This window comes from Lepisosteus platostomus, chromosome 15 (assembly GCF_059453375.1).
Source record: "Lepisosteus platostomus isolate fLepPlt1 chromosome 15, fLepPlt1.hap1, whole genome shotgun sequence".
NCBI classification, from domain to species: Eukaryota; Metazoa; Chordata; class Actinopteri; order Semionotiformes; family Lepisosteidae; genus Lepisosteus; species Lepisosteus platostomus.
The window spans coordinates 16,071,867-16,087,890 of NC_142625.1; the positions used below are offsets into that span (position 1 = coordinate 16,071,867).

Here is a 16,024-nt window from a genome sequence, read left to right on the forward strand (position 1 = left end):
TTCAAGATGTCTAGATGCAGATGCAAAGACACACACACACACGAGTAAATAATGCTCCATCTGAAACTTGCAGTTACCTTAAGATTTTTCTTCTTCATTTTCATTCCTGCCATTTATGTGGGGAATGCAAATCATTAATATTAAGTGGCATTAATATTTATGAACCAAGAGCAAAGATAATCAATATTCAGTATCTTTAATATTAATGAACCTGGCAGAGCTGCATTCGGACTTTCTTCACAGTTCAAAAAGTAATAAAGAACGAGGGATCAAACTGAAACTTTATATCTTTTAACTCAGAGGTGTTGCATTCAGTTCTCTTTTATGTTTCTCTGTTTAAGTTCTGGAGAATCTATTGTTCACTGGCAGTGCCATGAGTCAGAGAAACCCAGGGTTCCTCAGTGCATTGAACAAGCTACCCAACAGGTATCGCCAGCAGCCATATCACCCTGCAACTCATAACTGGCAACCCACTGAAACTAAGCAGGTGTGAGCCTGGTCAGTACCTGGATGGGAGACCTCCTAGGAAAAACTAAGGTTGCTGCTAGAAGAGGTGTTAGTGGGGCCAGCAGGGGGCGCTCACCCTACAGCTCATGTGGGTCCTAATGCCCCAGTATACTGACGGGGACACTATACTGTAAACAGGCGCCGTCCTTCGGATGAGACGTAAAACTGAGGTCCTGACTCTCTGTGGTCATTAAAAATCCCAGGGTGTTTCTCGAAAAGAGTAGGGGTTGTGGTTAATGTAGATTGGGGTACAATGGACTGCTAGTGTAGGGGTGTAACCCTGGCATCTTGGCCAAATTTCCCCATCGGCCCTTACCAATCATGGCCTCCTAATAATCCCCCTCTATAAATTGGCTTCATTACTCTGCTCTCCTCCCCACTGAGAGCTGGTGTGTGGTGAGCATTCTGGCGCACAAGGCTGCCGTCGCATCATCCAGGTGGAGCTGCACATTGGTGGTGGTGGAGGGGAGTCCCCATTACCTCTAAAGCGCTTTGAGTGGAGTGTCCAGAAAAGCGCTATATAAGTGTAAGCAATTATTATTATTATTATAACAGTGCCAAACTGTGCCCAATTCATCCAGGCAGCTGGTGATAGTGAAGCCATGCCTTCTGAGCAAAGGCAATGGCCAGATCTCTCTGGCACATATCCTGGACCAAAACCCTCATATCTCCACACTTCACCATAGGAAGTAGCCACAGTAAAGGTAAGAAGAGAAGAACATGAAAATTCTCCCCCAAAGGGCATAAAGACCCCTGGGACTGAACCACAGTCATAAAAATCACCCCAACAAGTGTACATATTGTTTCAAATTATAAAGGCAAAGTTCTGTAAGAATTAGCCAAATAGGTTGCAAAGATGTATCTCATTCAACCAAAAGCCTGGATTTGAGGTGCTATGATAAAGTCAGGAATTAGGACTTAAATGTTCTAGATTTTTAGACTTATAACAACAGCCCCGTCCCAAGGAGTTTTAAAATGGGATTTTTTTTTTTGTTTTCTTAAAGACGTCATCAAGTTACTTACTGTATGAATACCTCTTACACGGCAGCATTAATACATGCTAGCTTGATATCATCAGCTATGAAAAAGTTAACCTAGGCTGATGCCGGTCAGTACTGGGACCAGAAAGGAAAACCGGGTTACTGCAACTGTACATATGGCACTGTTTGTAAAAATAGTAGCGTTAACTCCAGTGTCTTAACTACTGGTTTGCTGGGTCTGTCCTTCCTAAAGTTTCAATTTAATTTAACTGATAAAGCAATTTCTCACTTCTCCACAGGATCAGCTGTGTACTGGGGCTGCTGGCACATAGTGGTTATCAAGCATAACTTAGATGGGTTAGGAATTTCAATGTTGGACAAAGTGGGTCTCCTCTTACTATACAGTATATATGAAATAAAACTTTGGGATAGAAAATGCCATATAATTGTCAAAAATGATTACAGTCAGTGACTAGACTGTTTGCATTTTTTATACAATGTGAGGGAACTCATTGAAACAAGATTTTCCATCTCACTCGATGTGCTTCCACATTTACAAAATGTTTTTTAATGAAGAAAGACAGGCAGACATCTGTCCATCAGTCTTGTTCAATTCAGAATTTTTCACAACAGTGTAAAAATGCATGAAATACTTCTGTATTCCCTGCATGAACTATAAATGTACATGATGTAACTGTTTTATTATTTTGTCTTGAAAAACAGTGTATCTGAAATAATTAAGATTTAAAGCTCACGCCTTTCCAGACATCATAATAATGGATGACAACAGTTGAGCTTTATATTGCTCAACTGAGGCCATCCATTATCATTTCTTGGTAATATTAGATAGATAGAGTTTATTGATCCCGAAGGGAAACTGAGGTGTTACAGGAGCCCAGCCCAAGACAAGCAAAAACAGACATCAGAATAGGCTAAAAATTAAAATAAGTACAGCAATACAAAATAAAATAGAATTAGGTGTGTGCAAAATATGCTAATAGTCACTGTAAAACAATAAAATAAGTGTAAAATGCACATAGGTATATACAGATTGAAAGTACCACAGTATAAATGTATAAATAATTATAAATATTATTTATATATCTAAATAAACAATGTATAAATATTGTTTATCCCCTGTAGGTTATTAATACTGTTTTCTGTTTAGATCTATAATTAATTTGTCCCATATACCAATTTTCTTCTTCATTGATATGAGGTTCTGTAAAGATAGCAAAAGGTATTAACAAATCGAATTGAAACTACGGTTTACTTTTGATATTTCAACATATCGCAACATCAGGTACTGATAAAGTGACAAGCACAGTAGTGCATTTTTAAGGATATCACCATATCTCTAGGGAATGGGAGTTTCTTTCAGGATAAAAAGACTTAATGTTGCTGAGTTGGCAAAGAAGCTTTTCAAGTTTCAAGGCTCTGAGAAATCCAGAATTTAAATGAGAATACATAAATTCTGGGTCGTCAGTCATCCAAACGGAAGAGACAAGCTGCAAGGTGATGAATGTTTCATTTCTTGTTAATGTTTGTCACTTTATCATCCTCCTTAATGTAATGTAACAAGTGTGCAAAAAAGTACTGTAAGTAAATACCCTTCTGCAACCAGCATAGCATTCAAAATGAATTAATTGGTTTGTTCTATAAACATCTTCGTTAATCAAAATATACAATGTAATATACAATGGTTTACTGAATACATTATTTCTCAAAACTTAATTCCACCTGGGGATGATTTCAGTGCCTATTTGTTTCCCAACAGAGAAAAAGTTTGAAAGCTTCTCACCCTCAGAACATTCACAGCTTCTTCTATAGAAATTCCAGTTGTTCATTTTTTGTGTAAAAAATAACTCATTTTAGACAATTAAAACATTAAATAAAAAGCTTCATTGCACATAAAAAAATAAGGAAGGGATTTTTCTCTTGGCAGCCAGGAACAACAAATTCAAAATATCATTGTCAGGTGTCCTACTCAATTACAGGAGAGCCTTGTGAAGAAAAAAACAAAAGACATTTAAAGTCCCAATGAGCAGTGACAATAAACACCGTACTGTTCAGAAGCGTTTATCGTACACCACTTTTGGTTCATCATATACAAGTCTTTCCCTCAAGACCCAGAAGTGTTTTACAGTAAAGCATAACATCAGCTAAAGAGTTTTTTTTATGACCATCTCCTTCTGCAGGATTTTAAATGGTGAATTCCACAGTCTTCCTAACTATGCAAGGGTAATTGGTCAGCGCTATAAGATGCACTTCAGAAAACCACAGACGTGTTTACGCCATAGATGGTACTGTATTCTTCCCTAAAGGTAATGATGATCTGGCTCTGCTGCAATGCACTTTAAGCATATAAAGCAAAACACAGACATACAGATAAATAATTCATTAGCATCAATGTGGGAAGTGACTATTAGCTACCGCTTAATCATGCAAAGCAAATGTGACTGTATAATTTATTTTTTAATGAAGCATTTATTGATCTTCATTATCTCTTAATGTCTGGGATAAACTCCTTTGGACTGGGTTTTTGTGTATTCAAGAGAGCATGAGGGGTAAGTAGCTGCCTGCATACTTACTTTACCCAGGTCAAACTGCCTCAATAATTAATGATGGGTACTTGTCAAAAGTACCTGACAGCCCCTTTAGGTTAACTCCCAGACTTGACTTTAAATCAGAATAATCATGTTTTGCATAATTCTGACAGTGAGAACAGAGATTTGGAACAGTAACACATTCCGAAAAACAAATATCTGTGTTAAGGAGAGGCATTATATCAGAGGCACAGAGAGCTCATTCCTTAACAGATTGCTGAACACATTTAAATAATGCACCCTAGGTTTTTTGTTATTTAAAATGTGCGTCCAAGACATTTCTCCAATTCCTTGGTTTATTAAAAGCTATAGTGTTTCCTGTAAGTAACTACAGTTCATCTGCTTAATGCTCAATAATTGACTTCATCATCATCCATTAGGTTCAATTTCGAGTCTTCCTTGTGAAATGAGTAATTTCAGTTTTTGTACCTCAAGAATTTAGACTTAAGATATTGGATACAAGCACACACAGACACGTGCTTCATTGCTAAGTTAAAACTGTATATGTATATGCTCCAAGTTTTATTTCAGAGTTTCAGTGTCCTTCAAGGCTGGATAACATTCAACAAATAACAATAACAAATAAAGAAGAGACTGACAATACTGGAAAACTACAATTTAAGTGTCAGTCCCAAAGATGCACAAAAGGTCAATGGGGTAACAGACTTTTGCAGAATGTCATTCTAGCCTTTCATTTAAGGTTAAACTTATACATTTGTGGAATTATTACCATCAGCTTTGGATGCAAAGAAGGTTAACACAATCTTTAGTTTGTCAAACTAACCTACAGTACTAGTAGTACAGTGTGGTGTGTGAGAAAACATTTTTTAAAGGCACTTTATGCAAGTATGACCTCTGTGGGGCACGCTCAGAGGAAAGGAGGAAATGTATACTGTATGTAGATTGTTCTTCAGCCAGATAGAGCTACAATCACACCTTTCAAATCAGTGTTCCAACACTTTCTGTACCAGTGGAGGATAAAGGGAATGTGAGTGTCTTTTTTATAACCAAGAGATCTAAAGGAAATGCTGACTGTAAAAAGGGGTAAACTATCAGAGCCGCATGAAAATAAAATGTTATTTCTAGCATTAAAACAAACACAAAAATTGTATTTTTATTCTCGATAAAAATGTTAGTTGTTGTGTTTCTAACAAAGTGCAACAACAGCTATGTTGTCTTCAGCTCTACTGCTGCATTTCTTAAGAAATCACAAAGAAAAGGCAAAATACAGTATGTAAAAAATAAAGAGCACTTAAATATCACTTACAAGAACAAACAAACTGAAAAACATGTAAGATATTTATACAAAAATATACTAAGGAACAACTCAGATATTTATGTGTACCCAGTGGATAGTGTACACTGTATGACATAACATAATGAAATACACGGCTGCTAAACTTGTTTGAAGCAAATAAAATAAGAGCACATTTAAAGAAAAGCTGAAGGCTGTACTCACAGTGTGGAAATCAAATTCTTCAGGTGTTGCAGGTGAATCCTTGCAAAGGAGCGAGGAAAAATACCCAGGGAGGAAGACAGCTGAGGGTCCAAACCTTTCGCTCTGAGCGCTCGCTCTAGTTGATCTGTACAGCAGAGCAAGGTATCCGGAGTGTAAGTAGGTTATTTGATGATCATAAGCAACAGGCTACAGCCTAATCAACAGCTCTGAGCTCTGACATCACCGGTAGGATGTGCTATTATTCTGAGAGCTTTTGAGAGAAATCCATAGCAACCAGCAACCAGTGAGCAGAGGATTCCCTCTTAAAATAGGAATAATCACTCTCTTTTGACCGCTGAATCATTCAGTTTATATTTGTCCCCCAAGTTACTGAAAGGGGGCTAGCTGTGCCTTGTTTTCCACGCTGTTTGTGGAAATGGCCATAACCTTCATACGAGCATCGCGGACCATGAGGGGAGCTGGGTTTACCCTCATAGCAAAAGGCATGTCGATCGTGCTCTTTCAGCTTTTGAAGTTTTGCGTTTTTATGTGTACCGGTATTCCACACAAGGCAGTGTTAATTCTGTACTTTCTCAGCAAGCTCTGGGCAGCACTGCAAAGCCATTCCAACAGGGAACAGAATTCACTCACCAGCCACAAAGTAAAAAGAAATAAAAGACAGTAAAAAAAAGAAGAGCCAAGGAAGAAATATAAGCTAAATATCTTCCCTGTGTGATCCCTCCAGGGAAGTATTTTGGCTAATGTTGTTTTACAAAACAGGTTGAAAAACAAATAAATTAAGCAATCTTTAAGATCCCTATGTGCATATTTAGCACTGACACCAAAACCCATATTTCTTTTTCTTTACGTGATTGTATACCTTTGTGGAGGCTGTAAAAGGGATTTTGCTGCAGAGATTTTACATCTCTGAGATATAAGTCGCACAGAATTTAGCTGTAAGGTCACCAAAGAATACTGATAACAAACGCTGAATAAAAAAATGATTTATTAAACTAAGTATTTGATAAATACATTAGTGTTTAATAATATTCATCCTATTTAATATTCATAGTGTTTAATAAAACTAATCGTTTTAAAGTAGACATGTTCGTTTTTATTTTTTTCTTTACAGACATTACAGAATGAGGATATTTGCAAAACCAGTTTGATTGAATCACCCACAAACCTTATAGAGGCTGATTTGTGAGTGAGAGCAGGTCGCTTAGTTCTATAAACTCACTGCATTATTGGAAAGATAAGTGACCCGAAATAACAAAGCAATTAAAAAAAATATTCTCCTTTATAGTGCCAGCACAATTGACAATGGAAGAATAGAAAATCTGTAATCCAAACATTCTTCATGTATAAAGCGAGGATCAAACGATGAGAGGATTAGTGCTGAAGGCTCACCCTTCACAATGAAACAGCTGCCCTGTTGTGGAGGGGGGAGGCTTCTTTTTTTAAATCAGAGTGACCTGAACTCCTTTAACATTTTTCTGTGAAAATGCACAGCCCTTAAAATGTTTGGTGGTGAACTTGTGCCCTTTCTTCTTTTTTTGATTTTCTTGACTTTTCAATGGGAAGAATGGGTGAATATGTTTAAAAGTCATTGCATGGTTCCCTTCTCTGTGATTGCATTGTGAAGTGTTCTGGGATTGTGAGGCCTCTGAGCACAATATAAAGTGCAATTCTATGTTCTCTGTGCATTTTCACAGCAGTAGTTATACATTAACACAAACAAATAAAGTCCAGACATGTATGTCTCCCTTAACAACAGAACAAAGGTCATTCTTGCAGAGCAGAGAATAACCCGCAGATATACTCTGCTCTGCAAGTTTTGGACACTTAGCATTTGTCAACTCTCTTTTTAATCAAGGCTTTTCCTTCGCTATTAAGAAGCAGTGCTGATCCATCAAAATTTCAGTTATTTTAAGAGAACAGTTAACAGATGCCAGATAACAGCTAAACTATTTTTTCTCCTCAATTTCATTTTTCATATCTTTGCTTTTTTACAAATGGTAAAATTGTTTCCTTGAACTCCGTTTTTTTATTTTTATAATCTCTGTTATGTTCTTTTAGATGAAAGCTTCATTCAGAAGAACATACACTAGTAAAGCCATAATAACAATAACCTTATTCATACTTGTTTGTAATTAAAATCAAAGTAGTTTGTCCCATTTATTCTCTGCAATTTAATTTTTCTCTTTTGCATGTTTAGTAAATAAAGAGTCTCTTAATAAAGTCAGTGGTGACCAGACAGGAAATGAGGTGGAGAAGGTCATTGGTGCTACATTGTGTGAAACTAGAGTATATCTTTCCTATTTCTGCTTCATGGGTGTGCAAATGGTCATCTTTGGTCTTTGAGAGTAGCTTTTCAGTGGCTTTCAGAGGTCTCTTTAACCTCCAAACAGTGCAAGTCTTGGTGATAGGCAGTATTTTTTGTTCATCTCAGTTGAGCAAATAATTAGTCCAATTAGGAGCTTAGCTGAAATGAAATCCAAGATAAGCTTGTGATCCTTGAAGATTACAGATGGACACCCCAGCTTGATGAAGGCCTTGCATTAACTTCATGTGCGAACTGCTAATTAACAACAACAGAAAATGATATGCAACACAACAACCAATAATAAAAACACTTAAGAAGAGAGTAGGTCACGCAACTTCACCATACTGATTGGATTGTCAGTCTCCTGGTGTTTCATGTTTCTCATGAAGATGCTTCTTAAAGGAAACCAAAAATACGCCAGAGAATTTTGACAGTCAGTATACATCAGTTTGGCAGTCAGGAAACGCAAATCTGATTGAAGGGTTCAATAAGTTTTCCTGGCTGTTTTCAGAAAAGCAGTTTATTCACTAAAAGTAAAAGATTAAATCATAAATACATAGGTTTTATTCTCATAAATTCAGCTATTACGTGAATTTGAAAAAAATACTTTAGACACCAAAGAATGCAGTGTTTTACCATCAAACCTAAACCTGTAATCTGAAACTCCAGATACAGCTGCCCTGTTACACCGAGGTAGAAGGTCAAAGCTGCATTCATGTAGCCCTTTCACAGTTGAGTCATTTAGGAGGCCCCTAAAAAGGATGTTTTGACAATTGTGCCCCAAAACAGTTCTGAGGCTGGACACTGCATTAATTTCATTCAACGCCTTTAGCTTCTGTGCTCCACACCTTCAGACACTCACACCTCCCCTGCAATGTGCTGCGTCTTCGTATCCTGTCCATTTCTCACCGGTTGGGCTACTTTGATCCTGCTGAAAACAAGCCCTCCAGGACCAGAATTGCCCACCCCTACATTTCCATGGCAACATAGCCAACGGTACATGGAATATACACCAGACTTCTCAATGGGCAGTTCTCTAATCTGCTCTTCTCCGCTCCTTTAATAAAAACAGAGTCTTGTTATGACATGGGTGCTGCTAATGCGTGAAACAATGACGAAGCAGTCTGTAACAACTTTATATTACGACCTGGAAGGGCCTCAGGATGAGTTGTCTGTGGACTTTGAGGCATGAAAGAAGAACAATTGGTTAGAGCTCCTTTTCTGGGCATGAGCTGGAGTGCACCTTGGTTGTTCTGTCCAAGAGAATAGGCCCGTAGCCCGCTCTGCTTAACCCAAAGAGAAAACAGTTTGCCAGGATGAAGCATGTAAATACAACACTGCTGCCATTTGATTTTCCTGGAGGTTAGCACAGCCCCTAATACAAACAAAACTGGCCAACGATAAGGCTAAAATATCCACAGGTATGTGCAACTCCAGACACTGTACATATTGCTAGCAACTTTCAAGCAGACATTACTACTTTGTCACTATCGGATGTTCCACTCAACAGGAGTCAAATTAATGATGTAGATGTGCAGGTGCGACCTGCCAAGGTATTAACACCCCTGGGGTACGACTGACAGCCACATGAACAGCAGTGGAACGAGGACTGACTCTTCAAGCTATGGGCCCCTGGAGGTTTATTCAATTATTCTTAACCAGGGGGTGGATGGAGATTAAATAATATTCTGAGCCAGTGTTGTTCAACCTGCCTGCATCTTTGTGTTTATCCTCTTTCAAAGCATGGACGCTTACATACTTCATTTTCCTAACATCAGTCAAAATCCTTGTTTTATTTGAATGTCAGTGGTGTTTTCTTTTGTGAGATCTCTGGGCACTTTGTGAAGCACGTGTTTTATTGATTTTGAGTCACCAATTATTTTTGTTATACTGTACCCAATACTGAATAGCCAGTCGAGTGTTTTTACATGTCTTGGCAGCTGCATGTCCTGAGATTGCACATAGTGGAGGTGTAGGCAGACACTTCCATACTGCACACCTTTGAGTTGCTTGTATTTGAATCCATCACGGGCAACGCAGCCCCATAGCAGTGACTGGAGGAGAAGCACAGCCCTCAGTAGCAGCACCGCATGTCTGCAAGAACCAGGAGTTCCACAAGGGTGGCGATGTCACTGAGACTGGAGATAACCCTCACTGACTCATCCCACCGTACCCATGACAGTGCTTAGCCAATTGTACTCTTAAGAAGTCCTGGTTATAGTCGGCTAGTAACATGGCCATATGTACTGTAACAGATCCCCCATGGGTGGTAGCTGAGTTTGGGGGAATCTACAGACATTAACCTCCAATTTGCAGTAATCAAGGCAGCATCCAGACCAATAACGTGATTTGTAACCATTTTTTACCCTATATCAGTCCACGATCACTTGCCTTACTCAAACTTTTTGTATCTTAGCCATGAGTAGCAGTGAAAGTACCCTCAACCTCGTTGATGTCAGTCAGGCCAGTCCACTATATAACCATCTTTTTATTTAATAGCAGGCTGGTATGGAAATGATTGGGGCTGCTACTCTGTGAGAGCTTCCCTGCTCTCACAATCGTAACTTTACCCTTAACCGTGAGCATCCGCTACTAATTGCACTCACACAGCCCTGTTCTCTCTCTATAACAGGCTGTCTGTAGCCCCAGTTGTTTCTGAAGCCTTGTTTCTGAGTTTTTTCCTGTGAGCCTCTTTGTCTCACTGTGCCTTGAGCTGACTTTCAGGAGCCTCCCCCATGAGTCTCTATTACTCACTGCCACACCTGACAGCAACAGTCTAGCTCCCCATAAGCCAACCAGGACTGTTCACTTACTCAACCTTTAAATAGGTAGACTGGTTTCACACAGTTGATGCCAGTCCTCCAGCTGCCTTGTGGATATGCGTTTTTCCCTGTATTCCTGTGTTTCACCATCGAACCTGTAATCTGACACTCCAGATCCTGCTGCCGTGTTACACCAAGGTAGAAAGTCAAAGCTGCATTCATGTAAGTCCTTTCACTGTTGAGTCACCCAGGAGGCCCCTAAAAAGCATGTTTTGACAATTGTGCCCAAAACCAGTTCTGAGGCTGGACACTGCATTCATTTCATTCAACGCCTTTAGCTTCTGTGCTCCACACCTTCAGACACTCACACCTCCCCTGCCATGTGCTGTGTCTTCATATCCTGTCCATTTCTCACCAGTTGGGCTATTTTGATCCTGCTGAAAACAAAAGATGATGGTGATACTAGGAAAAGAGCCCCTGGAATTTATTTAGCAGGAACCTCTGGGAAATCAAAGCAAATAATGGCATAATTCTCTGAAGAAAGGACTAACATGGTTATGCAGCGTTCCTACCATAAATCAAAACATGAACAGAAAAAGTAGACCTCAGCTTCCGAGACGGGGAGAATCCTTAATGAACACGTCTCAAGTGTTGCCAGGATTTTTTTGCAGATCGATTTGTCTGAGAACGGTCACAATGAACCAGGGCTCAAAGCATTTTTACCTGAAGAAACTTCAAAAAAAAATAATAATCCATCTGCAGGATGTGACTGCATTGCTTAAGAGGGTCATTCTGACCAAATTTATACTCTTCAATCAAGAATATTGAGCTGTAACATTTGCTGCTATTTCTTATATAAACCTTCTTTTAGGATAAGATTTGTTAAAGTTTTGGATTTTTTTTCCTGTCATTTTTGCTTTTGTTTATAATTACAGCATTCCTGCTCATTATTTAAGCTGTAGTAAAGGAAGTTAAAATATTATTTGCAAGTCACAAGACAATATGTCAGTGCTACATGAGCCTTCAGTGAAACCCATTACCTGCACTACCTTTACAGATCAATATCTGGAGTAAATAGATAGCTAATTTCCTTTGCTAAGAACTATTCTATATTTCTATATTGTATATAGTAGCCTGCTCCATGCTTGTATGATGGGCTCCCACATTTGAACTGTCTGTAATGGGATGAGGACCTTACTATCCATTAATTACTCATTAAGAATACCATCGAGAACCAAGACTCTAAGTGGCTTTTGAACTGGCTCTTAAGAGCAAATCTTCCTTATTACACGATGGACATGATCATATAGTGTCACATAAAATAACTGAATTATTCTGAAGAAAAAACAAACAAACCATTAATAATCTCATGGTCTTGTGCAGATGGATCCCTGTGGTCCAGATGTTGTGATTTTGAGTCTGAATCATGCTCCTAGATCAATGTGGTCAGGAATCTCCCAATTGTGATAGACAATTGGAAGAGGAGAGTTGATGGACTAAGGATAGGCTTAAATAGATAGGGCTGGTCTTAGCTGTCTTGCAAATAGCAAGTCCTGCCACTTGTCAGGTGACTCCAGACGTGCAGTGAAATTAATGAGGGACAGGTCGCTCATTGGATGGCTCTGCAGAGAGCATGTTCACAAGTCTTGCTCTCTCAACCAGTGCAGGAGTTGTTTATTACATCCCAGAGTGCCATTGTCTTAAAACTGGAAGTTATTCCGAATTGAGTAGGTAGTGAATAAGAAATCAATAAAAATAGTCTCATGATCTTTTTGAAGGGAAAGAGATTTGTGTGTGACAATGAAGGAGGAGGATAGATTGTCTTATTCTCTGTGATGCAACAGTGAGAAGGCAATATTTTGCCCTGTTTATTTTACTTTAGGTGTATAAAAAGGTCTCACCAGTTTGGCGTGTCTGCATGTCATTTGCTTTTACTCATGCTGTTACAGAGTCTCTTGCATAGATTCAGTGACAGTGATTCAATGGAACCATCTGGTCATTTAAAATGGAAAAAAAAAAACAGCTGTGGGTACAGTATTGCTCCAAGCAAGCTATTTCTATGCCCCAGCTGAAGTATTGTTTTCAATGTTCAATTTTATTTCAGCAATCCCCTGAAAGAGTGTGCTGTAGACCAATAGGATTTCTAGCCAAGTAATTTGAGGTGGGTGGAGTGGAGGGGGTGGCCATTATTAATGAGATATTTTTAGAGGAGTGTCAAAATATGGTGAGGGGCAAAGGAAGTGACAAAGAAGATTGCACTTTTGTGTGACATCATTTGGGGGGGGGGGGATTAGATTTTGCATTATGTAATTATGCTTATGACACCCTGTGATCTACCATAACCAGTCTGCTTTTTCTACTTCAGTGAAGTAGATAATTTAATTTTAAGCAAAGACTTCCTAGAACATCACTGTGAGGGAACCCATTTGGAACTACCAGCCTTTTTTATTTGATTGTTGGCCTGAAAACCTCCTCCTTTCTCTCATGAACTTTCTATTCAGAGCAACCTTTTGGAGCTGCTGAAAGGGTTCACAGTGACCAAAGTCTCCATTACGACCTTTTTTCTCTCATCCTGCGGCCTGAAGATGACACAGATAGGATTTTAATTACATCTCCTTTCAAGAGGAAACTTGTGGAAACTCAAGCACATTGAGAAACTATATTACAGCTATGAGATTCATTATGAAATCAAATGCCTAACTACTTGAAATTGAATTAGGTTCTCATAAATCTGTGCACGTGGCAATCTTATATTTCACAAAGTAGCGGCAGTAAAAATATTTGGTCTAGAATGACACCAGGGTAATCAGCAAAGGAAGTCACTTAAAATAGTGCTCTGCATCGCTTGCATTTCCTCATTATTTGATTTTGTAGCTGCTGAGCATACAGTTATATCTGTTGTGAAGTGACCTTCTGTAACCATTTGTAAGTAGGGTGCTGTTTGCCATGCTAACTGAGCGGGCTGGGCCAAGAAAAGAAGAGAAAACTATCACAGGTGATTGTCAAGTGAGGATCTGGCTCCTTGTAAGATACTGGTCCATAATCGTAGTTCTGGAAAGCCAAGAGATCTCCTGGTTTTCATTCACCAGAATCCCTAACCCCTTAATCGAATGCATTATTGACTTACCTGCACCTGTTTCCAAGTCTTTAGTCATTGGAGCCTCTAGGGTAAAACACTTGCAGGGCTGCCTGCTTTAAACCAGGTCTAAAATATTCCTTCCAAATTCCAAATTTCAACTACATTCAAAGCAATTCCATCAATGGAGAATTCCCCAGAAATAATAATGGCATTCTGCACTGATGATCAAACCACGACTGCATGACAAGTAGAAAAACTGGCTACTATTATATGCCCTTCATTGGAATTGTACTAGATGGCCAACGTGCTACTGCATATTTACTATCTTGGCTGGAGCCTGTCTCCTTTGATTCGTCCCTCAGCAACCAAACAAGACACTTCCAGTTTCCAGTTTCTGACAGCAATGTAGAGCTAGAGGGGAAGGTAGTCTAGGAATTGAGTCTGGATCTCTGTGACAGTTCAAGCTTGTTACAGGGAACAGCCCTGGTCCAGCAATACCCCTGCTCCATCTTAATTAGTTAGACAATTGATCAAACTGAATTGCTTGTATGATCAGATCTTTCAAATCTGGATGCATTAAACAGTTCTTCCTCGTTGATCAATAGATGTTAAGCAGACACAGGTATGGAATGCCAGTGTTTCACACACTCACAAAATGAACATTTTTTCCTCCTGTGAATTTGCAGTTGGTAACGTTTCAGACAAGACACCCCATAAAAGGGCAGTTCTGAAACAAATCCCATTTGACCTGTTAAGATTCAGAAATTTACAGTGTGCACTCCACACAGAAAACTCCAATCAATTAGCCTTGGATTATGAACTCGACTGCAGCAAAAAGCAGGAGACACAGCATTATTACATGACCAAGGTTGGGAAAAAAATGGCACAGGGTTGGCCAGGGTCTTCCAGTGTTGTGGCAAAACACTTAGTCCTGTCACTTCCCAGAAGCCCACAGTCTTGAAGTGACATCTGTTTGAGTCTTGCCACTTTCCAATTGGCGCTAACCTTTCCCTCAAGCTCACTAGAGCCTGCATTGCGTCGGCTGGTGAATGTCTCAATGTTCTCAGGAAGCAGGCACCTGACAAGGATGTCTGCTTGTTATGATCTTTTATGAGGTGTTCAAGATTCACTGCAGGAGGGCCTTAAAACACTTAGCAATTTCAAATTGGGCGGGTATACAACAATACTAGTACAATAGGTAATTCAGCATGTTAAAAAATCCATTATTTCTCTTATTTGCTCTAAATTGTATTTGCCTCTCACTAGACTTGTACTTTACCATGATGTCAACGATTTAAAAAAAAACAAGGAGAAAACTGTAGTCCAGTAAAATGCCTTAATTTCCGTGCAGTCATGTCTATTATTCGATTTCAAATATTTTTTTATTTTGCGTAAAATGTAACCACGCCCAAACCACACTATCTCCTCAAAAAAACTGTGGAAAAATGCAGAAAAGAGGCTTCTGTGGTTGGTATTGTGTTTTGTTTTGTTTTTTAACAGTGACTACATGAGGAAATGAATTGAAAATAAAAATTTGAAAATTAAATTGAGATTTTCAGCTTTCCAGGATGTTGGTTATTTTTCGAATGATCAAAAGTAAAAAATCTGCCTCGTTTTGCTGCTGTAATTAGCTGTTTTTTGATGCCTGTATACTATTTATGTCTGACCCATGTTATTGAATTGGCTGCGCTACTGAATGCATGACGTCTGTTCAGTCTGTTCTCCAGCATTCGTCATCCACCCTCCTGTAACTCAGCCCTTTGAAGGTCTCTAAGTAAATAAGGAAACCCTATAAATATTACATATCTGAAAACTCACTGTATTATCTAACCTTGTTATAGATTGGAAAATCTATTGTGTTACGCAGAGCTCAGTATAATTAATCTCATTGGGTACTTTAATGAGTCAGGGTAGGGGATAGCATAGGCTGACAAATTCAACCTTTGCTAAACTGAAGGGAATGTGCAAACTACAGACATTGCAGGGAAGCAAATAGGAATCACATTGCATAGCAGTCAGATTAATTTCCTGTACAAGCATAGGGCTCCTGTACATAAGTCAGAACAAGGAACTGAGTATTTGATTCCTGAAGTATCCAATTTTGAAGAGTACACAGCTGGAACTGCTTTTTCTCTACAGTTGGTCCAAGATCCTGCGGCTCATAAAACATCAATTGGAACACATTGCTCTACAAGGGAATCTCAGTACTCAGCTGACCAGTTAGGGAAAGATTGAGAATAGTGCTTGTGATGAAAACAAAGCCATTTACCTGTAAACTAAGTAGTCTATTAATGCACTCAAGGACAAAGTCATGACCGCAATAACT

At 38.9% G+C, this 16,024-nt stretch overlaps 1 protein-coding gene across 3 annotated transcripts in view; it reads right to left on the minus strand.

The window, feature by feature from the left end:
- The window catches only part of kcng1 (potassium voltage-gated channel, subfamily G, member 1), a 28,979-nt gene extending 23,235 nt beyond the window's left edge, over positions 1-5,744 (minus strand). For all 3 annotated transcript variants that reach the window (XM_088608028.1, XM_088608037.1, XM_088608034.1), the window contains exon 1: positions 5,553-5,744. The gene's annotated coding sequence lies outside the window, so the exon portion shown is untranslated. The remainder of the gene's footprint in view (positions 1-5,552) is intronic.
- Positions 5,745-16,024: the final 10,280 nt, after the last annotated feature.